The 12,593-nt window shown below is 38.6% G+C and overlaps 1 protein-coding gene across 7 annotated transcripts in view; it reads right to left on the bottom strand.

Annotated features, from left to right (window-relative positions):
- The window catches only part of sick (sickie), a 142,974-nt gene that overhangs the window by 82,302 nt on the left and 48,079 nt on the right, over window positions 1-12,593 (bottom strand). For 2 of the 7 annotated variants that reach the window (XM_086837351.1, XM_086837350.1), the window contains exon 1: window positions 8,228-8,729. The exons of the other annotated variants lie outside the window; for them this stretch is intronic. The gene's annotated coding sequence lies outside the window, so the exon portion shown is untranslated. Of the gene's footprint in view, window positions 1-8,227; window positions 8,730-12,593 lie in introns of those variants that run through there. 7 annotated transcript variants of the gene reach the window in all.

Here is a 12,593-nt window from a genome sequence, read left to right on the forward strand (position 1 = left end):
AGATGATTGTATTGAATAATTAAATCCTAACAAAAGGCAAAGGCAATTTCGGGAGGCTATTATAACATAAGTTCAGCTTTCCTTTTCACTGTTTTGTTCTATATAGAATAATATTTTGGTTCTAAATCGAAATTTATATAACTTTTGGCAATAACTTTTGTCCTACGTAGATCTCTAAGAAAACCTAGCAATTGTGTATTTTGATATTTGAAATAAATATTTTTATATGCAAAATTTTGTAAGAAAAGTAAAGTTTTTTAACTCTCATAACTAAGCCCAAACTACATTAAATTTAATACGGAAAACTGTTCTGTGCTAGTTTTTGAAGAGTTAACAAATCTCAATATTGAGTTTTAAAAAATAAGAATATAGATTTTTTTTCAAAATTTTGAAAAATTGGAACGATGTAACCCCTTATAAAATTTTGAAAAAAAATTTTAAAAATTATTTTTCGACTCAGCGGTTGATGCTGATCGAGAATATATATGATTTACAGATTCGGAAATTAGTTCTTTACTGCTGACTCAATTTATAATACCCTAAAGGGGTATAAAAAGTCGTAATTTTTCTATATCAAAATTTGAAGAAAATTATACTGGCTTTCACTGCAACTTTCCATCCATCAATTGGCTTTGTGATTTTTCACATCCCCTTTCGATTTAATTGAGACTAAGCCCCTGCCCGGGGCGATAGTTGCCATGCACAAACAGAGCAGAACTAGAGACAATTGCCCCGTTAGAACTGCACACAAATGAATGCCCTTTGGCACCTGTCGGCATCAACCTGGCTGTCGAGAATTTTGCATAGTTTTGCCGCTCTCTGCCAATCCGCAGAAATTAGCCAATGGCCTGGGACACGGCACGGAACTCTGAATTTGGCCAGAACAGGCCAGGACCGGTCTGGGCGCAGCAAGAAATATACCTGTATTATTTGCCCGTCCGAACCTCAGTGGAGTTGCACCCGACCTGGCCGACATTAATGCATAATTTTGCCAAACTATTTTGAGGTTTGCTTGCCTGGCAGACGGACTGGACCGAATGCAGCATCAGTAGCTCGCCTCTCTCCATCTCACTTGTGCCCAAGCAGGCCAATTTATTTGTCATGTCAATATTAACATCGTACGTTCAGATAGACGTATTCAACTAGGACGGCTATGTTCAAGATAATAGTGTTTGATTCACATTTTTCACATAATTTTAATCCATTTTACATTTGATTTAGCCGAGAATATTGTGTCTTCTCAGCTATATAAATAAAAGAATAAGTTAACTTGACTGCTATAATTCTGAATAGTGCTGTTTATCAAAACCTACTACTTGCTACCTATAAATTAAACATCATTTACTGGGCCTATGGGCAAATTTCGTTTGTGATGCGGTTTTCGTTGCTGCTGTCAACATGCCAAACTGACAAATATTTGCCAAAATCCCTGGCATCCAAACCATGCAGTCAGCAGTTGTGAATTTAATTAGATTTTATCGAACGAAATGAGAAATTGTTGACTAATGCAGTCAAGTAATATTCATTAAAATAAATTAAACAATTTGAGCCAGTGTCAGGTATCGAAAGGCAGCTGTTAATTCTCTGATTGAATGCATGGAGAGATGATTCCGTTTTCCGATAAATGTGTGAGTTCCTCATCTGATTTTCCCCGCTCGGATCCAATGCGTAATCAATTAGCCTGAACAATCGCGGCGCAGCAAGGTCTCGGCATACAATTTTATGATTTCCTGCCAATCTTAATAAATGTCTCGAGCTGCAACAAAAGCGGCTAGAAATCAGTTCGGCAAAACAAGTAATAACCATAACAACAGACTGATTTGTCGGCCAATGAAGCGTGGCTAATTGCCAGCACTTGAAGACGTGAAATTGAAAACTTGTCGACTGCTAATGAAGTCACTAGACAGACCGTTGAAAATTCTATGCTCCCGATGGACCTGACACAACAATGGCATGGTAGGAAGGCGCCTTTTGGCCATGCAAAAACCGCATTAAAGGTGCAGCTTTCGGTCGATTCCCATCCATTGCCATTTCTACCTTTTTCGCTTCTTATGGCTTTTTCAACGCCTTTTGCTGTAAGATTTATCGTCGCACAATGCGTGACCAAGTTTCAGGAAAAAATAAGGAGTGGTGGTGTGGCTTGAAAGGGGAACCCAGACTGAAGGGGACACTCTGGGAAAAATTTCTTCCTTGTTAATTTCTTACGAAATTCGAATTGTCATTTTAAAAATGTGTACAATCAATTTGTTCAATGAGGGCTATTAATTCTTAATGCTACCAGAGACCACAGAGAAAAATAAGTAAGAGAATTACTGGAGAGAGTACCCCACAGTGAGACTACTCAAAAAATGAAGAAATCTTAAAAACAAGATAAAAGAGGTTTAATTTTAGATGATCGCAAATTAAAACAACGCTTTGAGAGTAGAATAAATTCTAAGGTTTTCGATTAATTCTAAGGTTAAGTAGATAGAGATATTGAAGGCAATAAATATAACAAGATATATCTTATTGCAAAGTTTAAGAAGTTAGTTTTAAGATTGGTTAAAGACTAAAAAAACAAAACATACGATAAAAAGATACCTAACTTATTTTTCCACATTTGATTGGAGTCAGCTCATTACTTATAAATATATTTAATATTACTTAATACTCTGTCTATTCACACTTAGTTAAATTGCAATGTAAACTAAAAGTATTGTAAGAAACGGGTTAATGATGATTACTTTGTGAAAGTTTCCCTTTAATAATGTAATTTTTCCCCTTTATTAGCATTTTTTGTACTCTCTCACTGCTTTGGCAATTGGCCAAATAAATTTCAGCACTTTTAATTACTCAGTTGGTTCCCCGTAATGCAGTCTTCCTCGAATTGCAAAATGTGTCAGCATTCGCGTATAGAAAAAGGCGTAGGTGGTCGCTTGGATTTTGTCAAATCAAATCTCTGGCGAATATTTTATGCTAAAGAGGCGAAAAGCGACACCGCAGTGCAGCTGCACGATGGATCGGAGATGCAGATGCAGATGCAGAAATTAAAATAAAAATGTCAAGTCAACCAAAGGCGGCGCATATGTGGGTGGCTTGACTGTGTGCCATGTAATCTGCAGCACGATCATCATCGTCATTGAGATTTATGTTTGTGTTTATGCTGCTGCTTGACATTTCCGCTGAGCTTCTTTAATCAAAAGACAACGCGTGAAAATTGTTCAAAAAAAGTAAATCTGCACGTACCAAAATAAAATAAAATAAAAAGCACAAGAAACAGAAAGACCTCTGCAGATGGACAGCCGCAATGTGAGCAAAGTGGCAAACAATAAAAGAGCAAGCCAAGGCGATAAACGATAAGGCACGTCAGCCGGCTGATTGCAGCTCGACTTGGAATTGCAGTTGGAATCGAAGTTGAAGCTGAAGTTGAAGCCGAAGCCAGAGCCGCCCCTGTCAGTCGGGCTTAATGAATGGGACTCGCTTCCACTTGGCTTTGAGTGCCGTGGCAGGATAGCAGGGAAATGACTAGGGCGAGTCGCTTCACCCATTGTCCATCTTGAACTGATTGAGTGGCGGCTCTCTATTGGATCTGAGCTCCTTTTTCAAGGGCTTTGGCAGGGAATTGAGGGGGGAGTGGGATTCATTCGCGTGCAATTAATTAAGCCATTAGGTTCTGTTCATCAGAGAGAGTCGAGAGTGCTCGATTATCCGGCAATCAAGTCTAAAGTGGAGAACTATAAGCCATATAGGGATTTTATGCCCTCATCAGTTTTAGGTTATAAGAAGGATATCAGGATACAAGAATTTAAGAGTGGGATAATGCTATCGGTCTAACTCAATTTTAGAGATATGCATTTTTAAATTAATTAAAAAAACATGTATGAATTAATATAATTTCTTTAAAAAAAAATGTTATTTTAACTACTAACGCTTCTACTACAAACTATATTTATTATTAAAGTAATCAAGAAAAACTAATAAGAAGAAGGTAGTTTTTAAAATAAGTTAAACCACATAATCAAACATTTATTTAACCTTTAACAATTGCCTAAAATAGTTATAAAGAGTGGCTTGGAATTTTTGATTTGTAAGTCAACAAACTCATTTTTTATATACTTCATTTTAGAGTGCTCAATATCCCTTAATTATGTAATTAAAATAAATATCTTTATACATATTTCCTTAACAATGAACACTACAAATTTGTCAAAAGTTCTCAGTACCTCAACCTTGAACAAAATCCGCCAAGATTATTTTACTTTTATGACCTCGAATCTAGTTTGCAATGTCACCTCCCCTTTTCTGAAAACTTTTGTTTTTATCCGATCTTCGTGCTATCGTTTCATGGCATCTTCTTTCAGCTAGTTATTATTAAATGTGTTTTGATTGCCGGTTAGCTGAGCTACCTAAAAAGTAACTTCCTCGCTGGAGTCCTATATAATTAATGTGAATTTCTCCCACAAAAGTTTACCAATGTTTCGCCCTCAGGCCAACAAATTCGGACACAAAATGCTGTTCACAGAAGTTCGCCGACCATCGATGGGCCCTCAAATAAGCGAAAAAAAAGAACATAACAAGAAAAACCGAATAACCGCAAGCAATAATAAATGAAATCAAATAATTTGTTTACTTTTGTCAAGAAATTTGTACCGGCCACACACGGGGGAGTATTAAACTTGATCGACTTAGGGATTACCTATTAAATCATTTCTCAAATATATACATATATATAAAATATCATGTTATTTGGAAGCTTAGAAGATGGTAAAAAGGGTTTTAAAATCTTCGCCTGTTAGGATATTAACATCTTATATTTGTATATATTGACTTGAATCTCAACACGTTACTCCCCACTATATCTCCTTACAGGGTATACCCGATTTTGGTTCACACTGTGCCTAGAGCCAAGGCTGTAGGAACCTCGAAGTCGTGCTAATTTGTGGGCACCATTTCCGTTCTTTATGTTTGGACTGCGGCTGTGTGAGTCCTTTGCCGGGCTTTTAAAAAGAAGAGGTTCCGCGGCGGCAGCCTCCGATTCGCGCTGTGCGGTCCACAAAAAAGTTTTTCTTTATTGATGCCCCACAATTAGCACGCCGCAAAGCCGGGCCGCTCTGAATGTCGTAAACAAAGCTTAACGCCCTTTAACCAGAGACGATACTTGGCAAACAAAGTACACAGACCGCAAATAAACCAGCGACCTTGACTGCAGACCAGTGGGTGACGGCGGCCAACGGTTGTGGCTAACCACTGGACACCGAATGCAACCGGGGTGAGTCACTCTTAACAAAAAACCAGTTCCACAGTCAACATTTGGTCGGTTCGGCAAAAGGTTCTTTGAACCTTCCGCTCTGAATTTGTTGATGAATTTATTTTGTGTCCAGTGTCCAAGAGTCGAGTAACGCGTGCCGTTTTCAAATTTATTTTTTTTTCCAAGGGTTGACATAACTAATGGGCTAATGCGGAGATCAAGGCAATCTGAATGATATATGGGAGGGTTCTTATGTCCCAAAAATAAGATATTAAGTTGACATTCTATGGAACGAAGTTTAAACAACCTGAAAATGAGTAAACTTTGGTAGCAGCAGCTCTAATATTCTCTGAGATCTGACAAATACAAAGAGTATCTAATTACCGGAGGACCCATTCATTTGGATAAATGCATCCCATTGACCCACTCTTTGTCCACTTTGGCCACCCTCTAATTGAAGTCTAAGCTCTCTCCGCTTAATTGGCAAACAGAATTTATGGCATCGAAAAACACTTTCCACACCTTTGGGGCCACGGACAGGCTGACAATAATTGGGAACAATCGGGGGCTCCAAGCACTGTTTGCCATGTGCAAATTGGACAAATGTGATGCGGAAGTTGTTAGAGAAGCAGAGACAGTGGGGGGAAAATGGAAAGGGGATCCAGTACGAGCCACAGAATTCCATTTGCCATTTCATCGAGTGGCAAATCGAAAAAAAAAGAAACAGACAGAAACCCAACAGAGACATGGCTATGTTTCGAGCATGTTTTGGCCCCTGGCATTAATGGGTAACTAACTTGACAATACTTGCTTGATTAGCCAGAGGTTTTTCATGTCTACGTTTTTTGGTGAAATTTCACATTTCTCTTTTCATAGGATTTAATTTAGGAGGCAAGACAAGACAAGACATAAAGGAAAAAGCTGAGCAAAGACTGGACTGGACTCTACATTGTAAACATATCAATCACCAAAAGGTTAATTCGAATTTATATAAAGATGAAGATTTTTAAACTAACACGATAAACAATTCAGAAAGTTATATACATATGAGAAAGATCTGCAGTGTCATAGCATAGCTCTTAATTATATTCTAACATGCTTGATCACATCTGTTTATTTTTCAATTTTGTGATATTTGGAAGGCCCCCAATTAATCCAATTTCGTACTGAGACCGTGCCACATGACGCACCCCCATGACTCATCATCAGCGGCGTGTGCGAGCAAGCAACTTCAACTTTACCACATTGCAACTTCATTGGCCCCCGATGGGGCCAAAGTCCAGAGCCAGTTGCAACAGCCGTTTTTCGTGGCTTAAACATTTATCCGGCTAGACGACAGGCGGACAACAAAAAGCCTAGTTCTGTCTGGCCAACCAGCTGACAGCTGTGCGCAGTCATAGAGCTCCTCGTGTGGGTAACCGTACCCACACCTATCCCCCCTATCCGGGAAAATTTAATTTAATGTTTGAGAGAGAGAAGACCCCCGTTTTGGCCCGCCAAAATCTTGTTAAATTAATAAACGGCCAAATCTCTTTGACAGTTCGGTGCGATGCGAAGTCAGGCTCTATTTAACGCTCAATTTGGTGGCTTTGGCTTAAGACTTGGCTTCCGCGGATGATGGATCGCCGGCGTTGACCGAAGCTCATCGCAGTGTCAGTGATAAATAAAGGCTCATTAGTCGTCCCAAAAGCTGTGCTAGCTGTGGCTCCCAACCCCCCAAAAAGCAAATCGGACCATCTTGATAGATAGCCAGCCATTGACTTTTCGGTTTCCACAGCACAGCTCAGCTCAGCGGGCTACTTCTTTGTAATTTCACTTTAAATGCTCATCGAATAGTGGCCAAAGCCACCCAAGAGTTGATCTTGCTTGGGATTAGTTCACCGAAATTCAATAAGCCCCACCGACAACAATGGTCAATGGCAATAATTATGTAATTTGTGGGTAGAATGGGTTTTTCATTGTCAACCTCCCAATTTTAGCCGCCATTGACATCGACAACAAGAGGCAATAGAACGACAATAAACTGGGCCAACAATACACTGAGAGAGGAATGAGAAAGAAATTAAATATGTTGAAAGTGGCTATGTAATCAGAGGCGTAGGCGAAATGGAAAACTAGTGGGAAAATTACTTGATATCTTTGATACCTAGGTTCTTAATTCTGTTTAAAAATTCTGAATTAATAAGCTTAACGAATATTCCAAAGAAATAAGGAACTTATTTAGGAACTGACAATAATAAACTGTATAAACAATGCTGTATTATACAAATTTCTTATCAATTCTGATTCTATGAACAAAGGCGTGTTACCGATAAGCATTTAAACTCTAAAGTAAATAAATTCCGGTAGAGGAAGTATTCAGTAATTCAATCTACCTGTAATTGACCTACTGAACTGCATTATCCCTTTGTTCACTTTTTTTTGGGAACAACCTTATTCACACGTACTTGGGTCCGACCCCCTGTGGCCACACAACTACGCCACTGTTCTGGAGCAGCTGTGGCTCAAATTTAGCTGGAATATATGGGCACGTCGTCAAAGTTTGGCTGCTCACGCCTGGCCACAAAAGGCTAAATATGTATTACCAATGTGTGCGAGCCAGGTTTTGTGGGTGAAAATGTGAGCCAAAGGAGGACACACAGAGTCACGGGGAAAAAGGTTTAGTCCACAATGCGGCGGCGGGAAAGTCATGCGACAGGACACACAGAGGGGTGAGGGTTCAGATCGAGGACGATAGGCTAACAAGAGGGGCGTGGCCATAGCTGCTCCTCACCTTTCTGACAGTTGCGTCATGATAATTACCCGGCCTGTCCCATTTAAACTGTTAGGAGGGTGTCAGTGCCGACTTCTTTTTTATGACTCCTTGCATTGTTTATGTTGATTCGATGTTAATTTAACGTAAAATTGATAAATATCTCAGAAAGTGAATTGGGTACGAGGGAAAACCAAGGGCCACCAGCAGCACATGGCCCTGGAAGGGGGTCAAACATTTTCATTTACCTCTTCAACTCGTTGCGGCTGCCGTCGTTGTGTTGGCTACTTGAGGTTACTTGACCCAAAATGTCTTCGTCTCTCCGGTTTGTTGTTGGTTTCGTTATTTCGTATTTTTGTTTAGTTTAATTGGGGCAAGGCAAAAAGACACTTAAACGAGCCTTTTTTAATTGATATAGTCTATTGCGGAATTTGCACACACGCATATATAAAAAGCAAATTTAAGGCAATCAACGCTCGCAATTAAACAAATAAAATTTTCTTCCTCCGGTCTGAGCAGTCATCGAGAAATTTGCATAAATTCAGACTGTGCACACACACTGTAAAGCACTTATTTGTTTTATCTTCACTTAGCACTATGCAGTAGTAAGCCGCTCAGGTGTTTTGAATTAGCAAATCAATTTTCCGGATTTTATTCGCTTTGATTTTTATGAATTGTATATCAAATTGGGGAACACGCGCGGCACTCGACTTCAACTGCTGTCAACAGTTGGTTGTTTGGTTGCCTACTGACTCGTAACCGGCGAATAACAACCACGACCGGCCTGGAGATCATCGATCGTGCCATCGATACTTCGGGCGGCCACTTCGGTTACACAGAAAAAAAATCGAGTTCGAACTTGGATTTTTCCTAATTTTAGTATGAATGGAAAAGACTTAATCAAGGGAGATTTTAATATAGAATTTTATAACTTCAAACTGTAGAATTATACCGAATAAAATGTATTTAAGCCATATTAAAATTTTTTAATTCGGAATATTGTTAGATTTGTTTTTTTTTTCATATTTTGTCATATATTATAGAAAGGGTCATAGATACGAATCAAATTCTGTACTGTTAAGAACTCAAATACTGAACCTAAGAAGCCCAACATCTAAAACAAACCCTATTAAATATAATTGTAAAACTTCAACCAAAAATGTTTAGCTATTTTTTTTTATTTCAATTCCAAATTAGAATTAATGCAACCATTTAATTCTGAAGTCAAAACCAAAATCTTAAAAAAAATATATATATCAGATACAATTTTGTATATTTTCTAGCATTTTTTCTGTGTATGACTTCGGTTTTAACTCAACTTCGTTTGCCGGGAAAGCATCATCTGGCCGGGTTTTGTTTTTGTTTTGCTTGCCCATTGATCGCACAGCTGTGATCGTAGCAACATGTTGCTGCAGTTATTGCTTTGCCAGACGGGTTTTGTTTGCTGGGAAATGTTGCTAGACAACAAAATGTTGCAGTCAGTGCAGAGAATTTGACGGAATTTTTTATTGGATTTTATATATACATCGCAATAGTTCCATTTAATTATTAAGTTTACTTTCATAAAGCAAAACAACCAAAATATTTAATCAATTTAAATTAATTAAATAAAAGAAAATACTGATAAAGAAATTATTTTGCTTATTTAACTTCTTATTTTAGTAGTTTAAAATGGGAAAAACGAATGAGACTGATATTGATCTTTCAGCTAAACTAATTTGTCAAAATATTTCAACACAATAGAGTTCCTTTGAATTTAAAATCGATCTAAAACCAAAAGATACACCTCCTAAAAGAGACAATGTCTTGGCAACATGTTTCCAAAGTAACATTTTATTAGCTGGCTTCCCTTTTCTTTATTTGTTGTTGCTGCCAGGCCCAGACATAAACACATTTCAGTTCTTTAATTTGATTTCTGTACTCTTGACAGTTGTGGGCGTGCGAGAGCGGGACAGAAGGAAATATGTTCATACAACCGACCGTCTGCTATTCCGTTCTGGCTGCAATGAGTAAACAAATTTTAAATGGAATTTTCAATAAGTCATCAAAGAGGTACGCAGTCCCAGGCAATCTCGCACAGCATCTCATTGTCTTCGCCCTGATGGATCTTTGCTGGTTTTTGTTCCCCCAAATGGGCCCATAAACTTCGAGACGCAACTCCATACATCTGTATATGTACTTATGTATGTACATACCTCCGGCGATCTTGATTCATTCACCGAATATCAGCGAGTTCAATAGTTTCATAAATTTTAATTGCAAAAGCAAGCGAGACAAAGACCGAAGAACAAAACTGACAGCCAAAACGAAAAAGTGGGCCAAGTTGTGCCGCTCGTTCTTATGAGCAGCGATTTGCATGGCAGAAGTCAGCAGACAATTAAAGCCACAAACCACAAAACAACTGCCAGATAAATGGCAATCGATGAATCTATATGCCGATCACGAACTTGTTCAACTGCTATAAAAATTTTGGACTAAGCGAATTGATAATGATTGAGATTATAACGATCTATTGGAGTTACTATTGATAAGGATTATTGAAATTATTTAAATGTTCAAATTAAAATGCATGTAAACATATTAAATAAATGAATATACAATTTAAAGTGATTACCAAAACTAAACACCCTCCAAAAGATAGGGTAACTTGTGTACTGCCTTAAAAAGGTCATCAGAGATTGCGACATGCTGGGATCTGAAATCGTTCTGTGGATCGTGAAGCGCCTCGTTGCCTTAAATCATGTGGGTGGATTGGCCACAAAAATCAATGATAAATTGCAATGAACTTCTCGGTGTGGCCTCCAAAAATGATGTCAAAGAGAACTTTGCTGCACATAAATTTTCCACAAAAAGCACTGGGAGATTGCAGGGAGAAATGTTGGGAAAAGAGAAATATATATATGCCGGCTGGGTCAACCTGTAGGCAGAGACCAAAAGACTACCAAGTGTACACTGCATTAGGGCCTTTTGGAAGTCTGCATCTTTGGCTAAATATAGATGGAACATCTTGTGGAGCACTCGAATCGAGGTCGCCGCTACGTTCCGCCGTTTGAAGTCGGTGCTGGGAGGCTGCCTATGCAATTAGAGGAGCAGGAGCACCACACCGCACTTTCAGTATCCAAAACGATGCCGCGGCCCGTGTCTAATTAAGTGCGTGAATCTTGGCAAGAGTTGCTACGAAAAATGGCCAGAAATAGAAATATATTTCAACACATTTCACATTTTGGATGCGGTCCAAAGTTCGAGGAGCTTAGCCTGCCTGCCAATTGAAGTGTAATTCACTTCCGCTGTTGTTTGTTGACCAAAAAACCAGTTGAAAAACCATGGAGACCATGTCCCCTGTCAACTGGCCCAGCATCTGCAAATAGCCATCCAAGGTCCGGTTATCAAACCGGCTAATGCCATGTCCAGTCGGGGGTCCTTCGTCCTTTTCCCCGACTCCATTTCCGCACTCCCCCAATGACAATTATCATGCTACGAGTGCAGTTAAGCACCAGACCGGCTCCATTTCCCCCGCCATGAGTTTGTGGAAAAGCAAAACAAAGTTCTGAAAACACAGAAACACACACACGACCGAGGGGGGATTTACATTTGTAATTAGAAAGCTTTGCCCAAACTTTGACGAATGAGCAGTAGGAAAAAGGGGGGAAACTGTATGAATTGAACTTGGTATTTCGTAGAGCTTGATGGACTACAGGATCTATCTATCTTTCTGAATTTTGATTCATTTTTATAGGTTTAGAATGATGTTTTTACAAAAAGTCTAGCGTTGAAAAGTAAAGAGATATTTTAAGCTTAATAAAAAATATATTTATTAAAAGGATATAGATTGCACCAAATTAAATACTTTTTTTTATCAAACGAAACTCCATGTTATTCACTTAATTAAACTGACAATTTCAAATCTTTAAAAAAGTAAATATTTCATTGAATTATATTGAAATGAAACGTTTACAAAATTCTAAGCAAAGAAATACAAATAATATTATTATTCCGGAATATTTAAGCATATTTTTAATGTGTTCCTTTTTATGGCTTAGCTCCCAGCATTATTTAAGCTTCATTTTTATAGGTAATTAGATTAAGGTACTTGAATGTAGTTGAAGGCCACTTCAAAGCCAAGAAATAAGCTAATAGACAGTACAAACTAAGTCAAACTTATAGCCTTCGAGGGGAGGGCTAAATTACTCACAAACAAACTCCCTGGGCACTTGTTATGTTGACCAACATACTCGTAAACTTGGCTTATGGGACCCGCTCAGGACAAGCTTTGACTTGTTATATTCCTAATTGAAAATAAATGGCATAATAGTGGAGTCCGGGAGGGGGAGACGACTAACTAAAGTGTAGTGCGACAACTGTACTTAAAAGTTTGTGCCTGCCTGATCACGTGCCGCCACTAATTTATGCAACAGAAGGCGCAACCATTGATTGGTTGCCACACCCATACCGCCAACTTTTCCCACTGCTTTTCCTCCCGCCCACTTTTCCACTCGCCGCCTTTTCTTTTCGTACAACTTAATTTGTGCGCTGGAATTTATGGATGCTGCACGTGCAAAAAGGGCCCAGAAAGTTTTTACCGCCTGATTTGTGGTTACACAACTTTTTCTTTTC

Source organism: Drosophila serrata, unplaced genomic scaffold, assembly GCF_035046125.1.
Source record: "Drosophila serrata isolate PLE 108 unplaced genomic scaffold, ASM3504612v1 contig_302, whole genome shotgun sequence".
Classification (NCBI taxonomy): domain Eukaryota; kingdom Metazoa; phylum Arthropoda; class Insecta; order Diptera; family Drosophilidae; genus Drosophila; species Drosophila serrata.